General features: G+C 43.9%; 1 protein-coding gene across 8 annotated transcripts in view; it reads left to right on the top strand.

Annotated features, from left to right (window-relative positions):
• Positions 1-13022, top strand: part of LOC118374643 (zinc finger protein 438-like) — a 107500-nt gene that overhangs the window by 57033 nt on the left and 37445 nt on the right. For 4 of the 8 annotated variants that reach the window (XM_035761107.2, XM_035761121.2, XM_035761130.2 and 1 more), the window contains one exon: positions 11545-11611. The gene's annotated coding sequence lies outside the window, so the exon portion shown is untranslated. Of the gene's footprint in view, positions 1-11544; positions 11643-13022 lie in introns of all 8 variants that reach the window. The other 4 variants (XM_035761114.2, XM_035761153.2, XM_035761161.2 and 1 more) reach the window with 1 other exon arrangement.

The raw sequence follows: 13022 nt of genomic DNA, 5'->3' as shown, positions 1-13022 counted from the left end.
TAATTTTCATCATAGGTACACTTCAACTATGACAGTCAAAATGAGAAAAAATTGTAGGATTGTAGGATTTTTTTAATGAATTTATTTGCAAAATATGGTGGAAAATAAGTATTTGGTCAATAACAAAAGTTTATCCCTTTGTTGGCAATTACAGAGGTCAAACATTTTCTGTAAGTATTCACAAGGTTTTCACACACTGTTGCTGGTATTTTGGCCCATTCCTCCATGCAGATCTCCTCTAGAGCAGTGATGTTTTGGGGCTGTTGCTGGGCAACACTGACTTTCAACTCCCACCAAAGATTTTCTATGGGGTTGAGATCTGGAGACTGGCTAGGCCACTCCAGGACCTTGAAATGCTTCTTACGAAGCCACTCCTTCGTTGCCCGGGCGGTGTGTTTGGGATCATTGTCATGCTGAAAGACCCAGCCACGTTTCATCTTCAATGCCCTTGCTGATGGAAGGAGGTTTTCACTCAAAATCTCATGATACATGGCCCCATTCATTCTTTCCTTTACACGGATCAGTCGTCATGGTCCCTTTGCAGAAAAACAGCCCCAAAGCATGATGTTTCCACCCCCATGCTTCACAGTAGGTATGGTGTTCTTTGGATGCAATTCAGCATTCTTTGTCCTCCAAACACGACGAGTTGAGTTTTTACCAAAAAGTTATATTTTGGTTTCATCTGACCATATGACATTGTCCCAATCTTCTTCTGGATCATCCAAATGCTCTCTAGCAAACTTCAGACGGGACTGGACATGTACTTGCTTATGCAGGGGGACACGTCTGGCAATGCAGGATTTGAGTCCCTGGCGGCGTAGTGTGTTACTGATGGTAGGCTTTGTTACTTTGGTCCCAGCTTTCTGCAGGTCATTCACTAGGTCCCCCCGTGAGTTTTTTGCTCACCGTTCTAGTGATCATTTTGACCCCACGGGGTGAGATCTTGCGTGGAGCCCCAGATCGAGAGAGATTATCAGTGGTCTTGTCTTCCATTTCCTAATAATTGCTCCCACAGTGTATTTCTTCAAACCAAGCGGCTTCCCTATTGCAGATTCAGTCTTCCCAGCCTTTGACAGCTTTTTGGTCTTGGCCATAGTGGAGTTTGGAGTGTGACTGTTTGAGGTTGTGGACAGGTCTTTTTTTTATACTGATAACAAGTTCAAACAGGTGCCATTAATACAGGTAACGAGTGGAGGACAGAGGAGCCTACAGGTCTGTGAGAGCAAGACATCTAGCTTGTTTGTAGGTGACCAAAATCTTATTGTCCACCATAATTTGCAAATAAATTCATTAAAAATCCTACAATGTGATTTTCTGGATTTTTTTTCTCTCATTTTGTCTGTCATAGGTACACTTAAACTATGATGAAAATTACAGGCCACATCTTTCTAAGTGGGAGAACTTGCACAATTGGTGGCTGACTAAATACTTTTTTGCCCCACTAGATACTTTTGCACCCGTTTCCTCCAGCATCTTTACAATGTCCTTTGCTGCTTTTCTGGGATTGATTTGCACTTTTCGCACCAAAGTACCTTCATCTCTAGGAGACAGAACGCGTTTCCTTCCCGAGCGTTATGACGGCTGCGTGGTCCCATGGTGTTTATACTTGTTTTTTTTTTTAGGTGTCTCCAGAAACATTCGATCTGGTTCAAGTCTGGGCTCTGGCTGGGCCACTCAAGGACATTTAGAGACTTGTCTCGAAGCCGCTCCTGTGTTGACTTGGCTGTGTGTTTAGGGTTGTTGTCCTGTTGGAACTTTAACCTTCACCCCAGTCTGAGGTCCTTAGCCCTCTGGAGAAGGATTTCATCATGGATCTCTCTGTACTTTTCTCCGTTCATCTTTCCCTCGATCCTGACTAGTCTCCCAGTCCCTGCTTCTGAAAAACATCCCCACCTTTTGGCAATCTCCAAGTGGACTAAGGACTAACAAGTGCCTTTTACTGCTGAGTGGCTTCTGTCTGGAAACTCTAACATAAAGGCCTGATTGGTGGAGTGCTGCAAAGATGGTTGTCCTTCTAGAAGGTTCTCCCATCTCCACAGAGGAACTCTGGAGCTCTGTCAGAGTGACCATCGGGTTCTTGGTCACCTCCCTGATCAAGGCCCTTCTCCCCTGATTTCTCAATTTAGCCGGGCAGCCAGTTCTAGAAATAATCTTGGTGGTTCCAAACTTCTTCCATTTAAGAATGATGGAGGCCACTGTGTTCTTAGGGACCTTCAATGCTGAAGACGTTTTTTGGTACTTTTCCCCAGATCTGTGCCTCGTTACAATCTTTTCCTGGAGCTTTACGGACAATCCCTTCAATCTCATTGCTTGGTTTTTGCTCCGATACGCACTGTCAACTGTGGGACCTTTTATATAGACAATTGTGTGTGCCTTTCCAAATCATGTCCAGTCAATTGAATTTACCAGCGGTGGACTCTAATCAAGTTGTAGATGCATCTAAAGGACGATCAATGGAAACAGGATGCACCTGAGATTGAGTCTCATAGCAAAGGGTCTGAATACTTATGTACATGTTTGCATGAGTCATTAAGAGATGATCTGTGCCTTGACTTGTTATGTTGCATCACTGAAAATGTCTGTTCACATACATAGGTTGACCCAAACAATACAAACATCTTCTGAGCATGACTCCTAATCTTTGGGAAGTTTTTGAAAATGCCCTTCACTTGTAGTTTGGAATTCAGTTAATTCATTAGGGCCATGATGTCCACTGTGAAGGCAAAATCAGCCAACCATTCTTTCTTGCAGTTGAGGGAACTCATAACACATTTTCCTTTCATTTGAAAAAACTCAGCAATCTCTGAATTCAGGTCCCACACCCTTTTCAGCACCTTAACCAAACTCAGCCATCTCTCATGTGTGTGTTAGGGGAGATCTGTATGACCTGTCTCTTCCAACAGTGAGACAAACTGCCTGTGGTTTAAAGATTTTGCTCTTATGAAGTTTACGACTGTAGTGACAGTATCCACAAGATGGCTCATTTTCAGAACACATTTACAGAGCACCTCCTGATGAATAATGCAAAGCAGGAAAATTATTTTCTCATCTGGGTTCAGGTCACCGACTTGATATTGTACCCTTTTTCAAAAGGCCAATGTTTTTCCTGTCAAGTTTGGGCATCCATCAGTGGTCACACTGGATAACTTTTCCAAATTCAGTCCCAGCTTTGCCACACACTTATTAACCTACAATAAATCTTTCCCTGTGGTTGTGCTCGTCATTGACTGCACTGAAGCAAGCTCCAATAATTTCAGTCTGGGGTTATGACTCGTAAGAATATCAACAACAGCGCCGTGTCATGTGCATCACTGCTCTCATCCAGGGCCAAGGAGAAATTGGTAAAATCCTTTACCTTGCCTTTCAACTTTTGTTCTATATTCTCTGCGATGTCCTCAACACACTGTTCATCTTGACAGGGAAACATTTTCAAGCAGTTCTTTCTTGTCAGGGAAAAGTAATGCCTGCAGAGTCAATTAAACATTCTTAAATGAATTTGCCCTCAGCGAATGGCTTGCTGTTTTTAGTGGTACATAGCTCGCTCTCTCAATTCTGTTTGTTGAATGCAGTTTTGTGAAAAGCCCTTGCTGCTTTTGCAACTGAGAAAGCAACTCATTCGATGCACTTGCCCTCTGCTCAGAAGACACATTCCTATATTTCTCTGCATGCTTCGTCTGGAAGTGTCGGGACACCCTACATTCATTGTCTACTTCCTTTTCGTTTAAATCTTTGAAAGTCATTTTTTCACAATTTGTATTTAGCTTCTATTTGTAACTGAAGTGTGTGTCAGCCTGTCAGTCACGGTCTGTCCTTGTGCAGTTATTTTATACGTGCTTTCAAAATACATTTCCCACGAGCTTCGGGAGTTAAATTCAATACTTTACTATTACAAAGCTTTATGTGATCTGAGCATGATTCCGCAGGCCGTATTGAATCATGTCACGGGCCGCATATGGCCCCCGGGCCGACCTTTGCCCATGCCTGGCCGAGTAGCTTCCCAAATGGTAATGATGGAATGCATTTGAAAATATAACGTTAGTGAGGCACCATGATAGCCCAGTTCTTGCCAGTTGGATGGGATCAGCAACTTTCTCTGTATTACCCAAGAGCCAAGGCCACTAGCCCTCTATACACAAAGTTAGTTTGTTAACTTAAGTGTTTTTAGATATGAGTCTATTTAGTGAAGCACCCTGCTGTGTCAACAACAGAGCCCTTAGCCTCCTCCCTGGTGACATCACTGCCGTGCACTAATTGAGGTTTAATACTAGGGCACAGAGTGGAGGGGTGTAATTTTCCTCCCCTACCCGAAATAGAGATGGCAGCTTTTCATGTGGTCGAGGTTAATTTGGGATGCAGTGGTACGGTGCAGCTGTATGTGATTTTAAACAAACACCTTGCTCTTTGTTTTTGTCTCCAACTTTTAGCGTGAGGGTTGAGGGGAATGGAAAGCAAGACCACCTGTCGATTGGTCACTTTGTTTTGTAATAAAAACAAAGACGAGGTGAAGTGTTTGTTATAGCATAAAACTAACTAGACAGATATTGTGTGCCAAATGGCACCTCATTGCTTATATAGGCCTAGTACGCTACTTTTGACCAGGGCGGGTAGGATTCCATTTGGGACCCAGCAAGAGTTTGGCCTTTACTCAGTTAACCAGTAGACATTTGTGAGTAAAATGGAACTGAAGTGAAAATGGTTTCAAGAGCTTTTCAATTCATTTAATCCATAAAACAAAAGGCTACCCATTTCCTCTGTCACCACCATCTAAAGAAACCTAATCACTTTGAATCCAAATCGACATATGTCATTGCCAATCCTTTGCCCTGCGGCTGAGTTGATGTTGAGTTTATAGGCTAGCAGAACGAGAGGCATCGATAGCCCTTTAGTGTGTAGATAGAATGGCATTTGTGCGTCATTATAAATAACGCACGCACACACAGAGCCTTAATGTGGCTAATGACATTCAACACGCCCAGGAAAACACACATCTCTGGCCGCTTGCTCTTTATCCCCGCTATATCAGGGCCTGTTTGAAGTGGAAAGCTTTAATCACAAATGTAAGGATTTACATTGCAAGAGGGTTGCTGGTTACTGCCCAGATGTTAATGTGGAAGGAGGGAGGGAGGGTCCAATGTAAATGCCTGCCCAGCTCTGTGGAGGGAAAATGAACCTGATAACAGCAATGGATTGTAGGTCAGGACAAAGTCAGAATCACAGTTTTAACATAAGGTTTGGGTTTAGTTGAACATCTTGGTAGATATGCAGAAACATGCATAAAATGTGATGCCATAGAATATATTTTAAAAAACAGGCAGCATACCTTTTTGCCTCCTGTGTTGTACGTAGTAGTGTAGCAGCCTTGTTCCACTAGTACATACAGAGGTGTTTTAGTGCGTGAAAATTAGATTAGCTACTTGGGTAGCTGACAGAAGCATGCTCTGGTCATCATACTAAGCCTGAGGTTATATTTGAAAAGGTTTGTGGTTTTAGAGCTGACCCCTTAAACGATTTCTCATCACAATGTCGCTCTCACACACACAGCAGCAGCCTTCTGGATCTCTGCTTGGCCAAAGCCTGTTAGCTCCAATTCTTACCGTCTGAGTTGATAATGCGGAGTGTCAGTCAGTTGACTTAAATCCTCACAGATATGGGACTAGTTCCCTTTCAGTCGGTCACACGGTATACCGTACTATGGGGAGTCAACTACGAATCGTATTCACCTGAATAAAAACTGAAATCGCGCCCAACAGGATGCCGAGCCCGGCTTTTCAAGCCCCTCCTTCCTGGCTATAATTCCAGTACTCGCGTTAATTTCCTAAACTCTTTGTTCCTCAGTTCACCTGAAGTAAGAACATGACACGCAATTTACAAATTTTCAAGCACACAAAAGACTGCAAGATTCGGCTTGGACTTGGGTGTATGTTAGTGGGGAGAGAGTACTCGTTCCCTAGAAGTTGCAAATTTTTGGTCTGGGTATCGGCTTTTATTTGCTAAAAGCTACCTACTTTCTGCTTTGCTTGTGTAGCTAATTCTTCCTCGCTTGGTTTGGATTTGTGTTTGCTAAAAACTAGAGGTCGACTGATATTTATGATTCTTTTTTTTCAATAATATAATAATAATATATGCCATTTAGCAGACGCTTTTATCCAAAGCGACTTACAGTCGCCGTTAGCGATTTTATTGGAGGACCCAAAAAAGCCGATGCCATTTTTTATATATATTTGTAGTAATGACAATTACAACTATACTGAATGAAAAATTAAGTTATTTTATTTTAACTTAATATAATACATCAAAATCAATTTAGTCTCAAATAAATAATGAAACCTGTTTCATTTGGTTTAAATAATGCAAAAACAAAGTGTTGGAGAAGAAAGTAAAAGTGCAATATGTGCCATGTAAAAAAGCTCATGTTTAAGTTCCTTGCTCAGGACATGAGAACATATGAAAGCTGGTGGTTCCTTTTTAACATGAGTCTTCAATATTCCCAGGTTAGAAGTTTTAGGTTTGTTGTTATTATAGTACTATTCCTCTCTATACCATTTGTATTTAATATAGCTTTCACTATTGGATGTTCTAATAGGTACTTTAGTATTGCCAGCCTAATCTCGGGAGTTGATAGGCTTGAAGTCATAAACGGCGCAATGCTTGAAGCATTGCGAAGAGCTGCTGGCAGATGCACAAAACTGCTGTTTGAATGAATGCTTATGAGCCTGCTGCTGCCTACCACCGCTCAGTCAGACTGCTCTATCAAATCATAGACTTATAGACTTAATTATAATATAATAACACACATAAATACGAGCCTTAGGTCATTAATATGGTCAAATCCGTAAACTATCATTCCGAAAAAACAAAGTTTATTCTTTCAGTGAAATACGGAACCGTTCTGTATTTTATCGAACGGGTGGCATCCATAAGTCTAAATATTGCTGTTGCATATACCCTGACTCTGTGTGCAATGAACGCAAGAGAAGTGACACAATTTCCCAAGTTTAGTATTGCCTGCTAACATGAATTTCTTTTAACTAAATATGCAGGTTCAAAAATATAGACTTTTGCATTGATTTTAAGAAAGGCGCTGATGTTTATGGTTAGGTACACATTGATGCAACGACAGTGCTTTTTTCGCGAATGCTCTTGTTAAATCACCGTTTGGCGAAGTAGGCTGTGATTCAATGATAAATTAACAGGCACCGCATCAATTATATGCAACACAGGACAAGCTAGATATACTAGCAATATCATCAACCATGTGTTGTTAACTAGTGATTATGTTAAGATTGTTTTTTATAAGATACGTTTAATGCTAGCTAGCACCTTACCTTGGCTCCTTGCTGCACTCGTATAACAGGTAGTCAGCCTGCCACGCAGTCTCCTCATGGAATGCAATGTAATTGGCCATGATCGGTGTCCAAAAATGCAGATTACCGATTGTTATGAACTTGAAATCGGCCCTAATTGATCGGCCATTCCGATTAATCGGTCGACCTCTAATTTCTGTTCTGCTTGTGTAGCTAGTGCTTCCTTGCTTGAGTAAGATGGCCAGTGGTAAGAGTAAGTTCAAAAAGGCTGACCAGCCATGTTTTAACCTCCGACCATGTCCTTGCTCATATGGTTTCACAATGAAAATTAAAGATACGAGTGCTGTCCTGTTTGCCTGGTGTGGAAATACTCGCAAGAAGCTTTGACTCGAACCAGTTCGTGTGACCATGGTTTTGTGAGAAAGATTGGGGCTGCTAGTAAAGGATCTTCCAGTGAAGCGACCTCGGTAATGGGGTTGTCTGAGGCAGGGAGAGCGCAACGGTGGTCAGCGTTAATTGGGGTGTCATCCCAGCCGAGTGAGGCTCATTCCGATTTCTCTGGCAATGTTCAGAGTCGGGATTCCGAGGCAGCCTAAAGCCCCGGCTTTGGATTGCGGCTGGGGAGAGTGAACCATTGGTGGTTAATGCGCCTTTGATGGAGCTGTGTGGTAGGGCAGCAGATCACCTGGGGGTGGATTGGCTGTCTTCTCCCCCGCAGTGGAGTTCCTCTAGGTTTGGGGGAACGTATTTACCTCCTGTCCCTGCAGCGGTGAAGCGTTGCTTACCCCTGTTTTAACTTTTAGCTCATTTTATCGATGAGCTAAAAGTGTCCTGGGATCCCTCTGTCTGGTGATACGAGGTTATGGCGAGTTCATGAATGTGGAGGCTAATTCTAGCACAGTGCTTCTGAATAAACAGTGTCGGTTCTTGGTGGATCGGCTGGACAAAGTGTACCAGGAGAGTGCAGTATCATCCAGGTGTGTGCATAATAAACACAGTTCCTTCCCCACATTCAGACACAAGGTTGTCAAGAGTGGTGGATATGAAAACGAGCATTCCAACAAGAACAAAAATTAGCCCAGTCCTCAGGGTGGCGCTCTACACCTTCAGGAGATAATGTATAGGAGACTGGCAGTGTGACCTGTCCAATGGCGTGGCATTCGCAGTTTCACTATGGGTGATGACAGTGACTAAGGGTTTCGGTCTCTGCAGTTCGCTGTGGTCCCTTCTCCGTTTCGTGGCGTAATTACGCCAATTGTCCCCGAGGTCAAAGCCCCGGCTACTCGGGTGGTCCCATCTCACATGTACAGAGCGGTTACAATGTGTACTACTTAGTTCCCAAGAGCGATGGAATGTTTCGTCCCATCCTGGACTTGGGTGTTTTAAAAAAGCACCTCAAGGTTTGCAAGTTCAAAATGTTCACACTAAGCCGGCGATTGGTTCATGTCCTTGCATATTTTCATGTGGCTACACATCTTCACCACAGAAGGTTTTGGAGGTTTCATTTCGAGGGTGTGGCTTAAGAGTTTCTTGTCCTGTCTTTCTGTCTCTTCCTATCGCCCAGCACATTTTCTATGGTAGTGGCACCGGAGTAGTGGCACCGGAGTATTGGCCTATCTGGACAATAGCCTGGTCATAGTGGAGTCAAGGCAGCAAGTTGAACGCCACGCTGGTTTCCCTTATTCAGTCTCTGGGGTTCAGCGCATTCAGTTTCTGGGTCTCTTTCTAGACTCTGTTCTAAATCAAGTTTTTGTCCCAGCAGAGGAGGGGGTTGCATTCCGGCTCTGTCTGGCACAATTTCAGCTGGGGCACTCTGTGCTTTTTTTGCTTGTGCCTGCGGTTATTGGGTCTGATGGCCTCTGATAGCTGTGGTGCCTCTGAGACTTCTGCTGATATATGTGTTTCGCGCTGGGTGAATGCTACGTGTCTTGACGCATCTCGCCGTTGTACCTAAGGGCATTGACTCCTTTGAGGTACCCATGACTGCTGTTGCAGGGTGGTTCTCATGGGCCGGGTAGTGTCCCGCAGGCTGATCACAACACACATCCTTATTGGGTTGGGGAGCGTTGGTTGTGGGCTACTGGGGTAGAGGGATTTGGTCAACAGCACAAAGGGCGCTACATATCAATTACCTAGAGCTATTGACTGCTAGCACTGAGGCGTTTCCTTCCGATGTTGGAGGGCCAGCATGTGTTGGTAAGGTCTGACAACTGGATGGTAGTGGTGTACATTAACAGGCACGGGGGGACGCGGTCTCTCTCCTAAAACCTAGCCAGTTATCTTCTCGTATGGAGCAGTGCTCATTTCTTGTTGTGCAGGGCAATGTATCTTCCCGGATCTCTCAATGTGGGAGCAGATCTAATTTCCAGGAGTAGAGACTGCACCCCTTGGTGGTTGCCCAGGGGCCGACGTATATCTGACGTATATCTTTATGATTTGCGAGAACGCGTATTGTCGTCTGTTCTTCTCAATGAGGGATCTAGGCGCACCGTTGGGAACGGATGCTTTGGCGTATCAGTGGCCTCGGACCCTGCTCTATGCGTTTCCTCCGTGGGATCTAATTCAGGCCACCGTGGAAAGGGTCCGTCAGAAGGAGGGTCTGTTGTTGATTCTGGTGGCTCCCCATTGGCCCAGACAATCCTGTTTCCCGGAGATCATCCACATGGTTCCATGTCGTCGGGATCTGTTGTCCCAGGCACACAGGAGAGTTTAGCACCGACGACCGCAGATAGGGGATCTGGGGGTTTGGCCCTTTGAAAAGTTGAATTTGATGGATAGGGGTTTACCCTCAAACGTGATTACGACTATATAGTTTGCACGTGCGCCCTTTCCGAGAGGGATGTATACATATAAGTGGAGTGCATTTCAGGGTTAGTGTCAGGTTAAGAGTTTCTCCGTTTCAGAGTTCTTTGGTGGACATTTTGATGTTCTTGCAAGAGCTTTTTGAGCAGGGCCCTTCTTTTTTTCCACATTGACGGTTTATATGGCAGCCATCTCGGCGTATGATGTAGGGATTGACGGCTCTACCCTGGGGTCTCATCCTCTGGTGGGTGTGGTTCCTGAAAGGCGTAAGTCGGCTCAGATCAATGTCTTAAGTCTATGGCACTGATGTGTGGGACCTGGTTTTGGTCCTGGGCGTTATGTGTGAGCCTCCGTTTTAACCATTGTACTTGACCTGATACCTCGTTCCCTCCTTCAGGGAACAGTAGCTATATTCATAACTGTATGCTCACTCACTCACACTCTCTCTCTCTCATGCTCTGTCTCTCTCTCTCTGGAAAGAACATGCATATTACTGTGGGACATTCAAGGACTTTCTGTACTGTGGTTGTATTCTGATATTCTGACTCATTACAGCACTGTTGTTATATATAGGGGCGGTTTCCTGGACACACACTAAGACTAGTCTTGGACTGCGAAACACTTTTAATTGAGATTCTCCATTGATCTTGCTTTTAAATCCAGGATGAGGCTCTGTATGTTTAGAGTTTAGTGTTCCTCTTCTATTTACATATGTTGCATATGGGTTACTTAAGCATTTATTTAGACTAATCTTTGTAAAGTAGAATTAAAGCTGCTTTGCCCAGATGAGTCACTATATGTTGTAAATTAAAACAAGTATTTAAGACTGCAGAAGAACAGAGGCAGCATTCCAGAGTTGCATGTCCACCCTTCTCATCCTCTATAATTCATCCTGACATCTAGAGCCATTATTCTATGAATATGCACTGAAAACACTGCTCTGCACTTGTGTGTGCGCGTTACCGTTACTCTGAAACAATGGAGGTGTCAGGGTGAATTCTCTCTCCTGTGGCAGAGTACTCCGAGAGCTTAGTGATGTACCCAGGGTTTTGCTGAGTTGCAGGTGAATGATGGTGTCTTGAGGTTTTTCTCTTATTTTCCCTCCCTTGTCTTTTTCCCCTTTTCTTCCCCCTCCTGCTTTTCACTCTTGAGGTGTTTTTAACAAGGTTGTTGGAAGAGGATAAGGCGTGTTAAATGAATAATTTACACACTGGAGCACTCTTTCTTTATTTAATATAGAGCCTAACAGGGTGGCTGGGGGTCCCCAACCACCCGCCCGGCCGACCTGGTACGCTAAACGAGGCGTACCAGGTCGTAGTGGCAGGGCAGCAGGCCTTTGTGTGTGTGTGGGGGGAATAAATGTGATTTTACAGTTGTATATTTAGTTTTGTTCATTCAGCACAGTATACTCAGTTGTCTTGTTGTATTTGTGTTCCAGGGGGCCGTGGAGAGGGTCAGGGAGAGGATCAGACCCCTGTCGCTGGGAGAGAGGTGCCACAACAGAGGTAGGAAGAGGAAGGAACAAGCCCATTGGTGGTAATAATAATAAACGCTTCTCTAGGCATCACAAAGATATGTCTACATCTTTGTATGTCCAACAGGCACTGTTTGGTCACGTAAAATAACTAGGTCTACCTGAAGATGGAGAAACCCCTAAAAGTGTACCATACCTCTTCATGTTCAGGGCAGGGATAAGTGTTCCTCTACTCTCCTCATCATGTCCTGTTTACACAGACAGCCAGAGCAAAAGAGCGCCAAATGAACCGTCCACATCTCCTCTTCTGTGTGATCCTCCTCTCTCCTTCTCACAGGAGAGTCAATTCCCTCAGCTATCATTGACCTCGTTCTAAACATAGATAATCTAACTCAGCCATCACATCTTTCACCATCTCCCATTGTCTTTTTTTTCATCAATGCCTTACTGTAATGGCTGAAAGGACTGGATTAGTTTATCCTGAATGGCTTTCACCTGTCCTGCTGTGACAGGTCAGTGTTCATGGAGGAAAGGTCACAAGGAAAGGAAGCTAGCTGCCTCGATTGAGACAAAGCCACTGTCTTCCTTCTGCCTTATGCCTGCTCTCCATTCCTCTCTTGAGCCTAGTACAGTCCGTTCCGGTCTTTCTAACCTAGCGCAGCGCTTACCCCCCCCATAAAGCTAGCTGGTGAGGGTAAGGTTGTGTCTGTCTATCTGTGTGTTTGTGGTTAATTTAACAGCATCACTGAAGGTAACTACAGTAATTATCCGGGGTTCTCTTTGATCTTGCCAGACAATGTTTCCCAGGTTCTAATGCCCATCAAAGACTCTGGAGCAGCTGCTCAATTAGTGCAGTAACCTTTTCTAACTTTGGTTGAGAGGGGGAGAGCGAGAGAGACAGGCTTTCACCTTTCCCTCCCTATGAGCACTGTGTTTTTCATTTCAGTGCTAACTAACCAGACCTGGGTTTAAGTGGTATTTGATTTATATTCATATTTTTAGCTTTTTTCTGAACTATTCCATTTGTTCCATTGCGCCAGACAAGCTCAAACAAGAACAGTTAAAGTATTTGAAAGATTTCTAATACGATTTGAACACAGTTTTTTTTGAGTGTCATTCTTCAGCACTAACGGACAGAATTGCTCTCATTCAGTTAGTACGTTCAGTATACATTAATGCACAGGCACAAACACGCGCACACGCATGCGCAAACAGGAGGCGGCTGCGTTGTCTGTGAAGGCTGTGTGGGCTGTTTCTGTTTTTTTTTTATAGTGTGTGTGTGTGTTCATGTGTTTGCAAATGATTGCATGTCTGTCTTTGTTAGTGTATGGAATTTGAGCTAAGCTTTCATCTGTAAACAGGTGCTCAAACAGAGCCACAAGACCCATTTTTGTACTAGTGTGATGCCCTATATAATAAGTACTAATACTCCAGGCTACTCG

Source organism: Oncorhynchus keta, chromosome 4 (assembly GCF_023373465.1).
Source record: "Oncorhynchus keta strain PuntledgeMale-10-30-2019 chromosome 4, Oket_V2, whole genome shotgun sequence".
In the NCBI taxonomy this organism is placed as follows: domain Eukaryota; kingdom Metazoa; phylum Chordata; class Actinopteri; order Salmoniformes; family Salmonidae; genus Oncorhynchus; species Oncorhynchus keta.
Note: the sequence above shows the minus strand (reverse complement) of the source record. Positions and strands in the feature narration are given on the sequence as shown.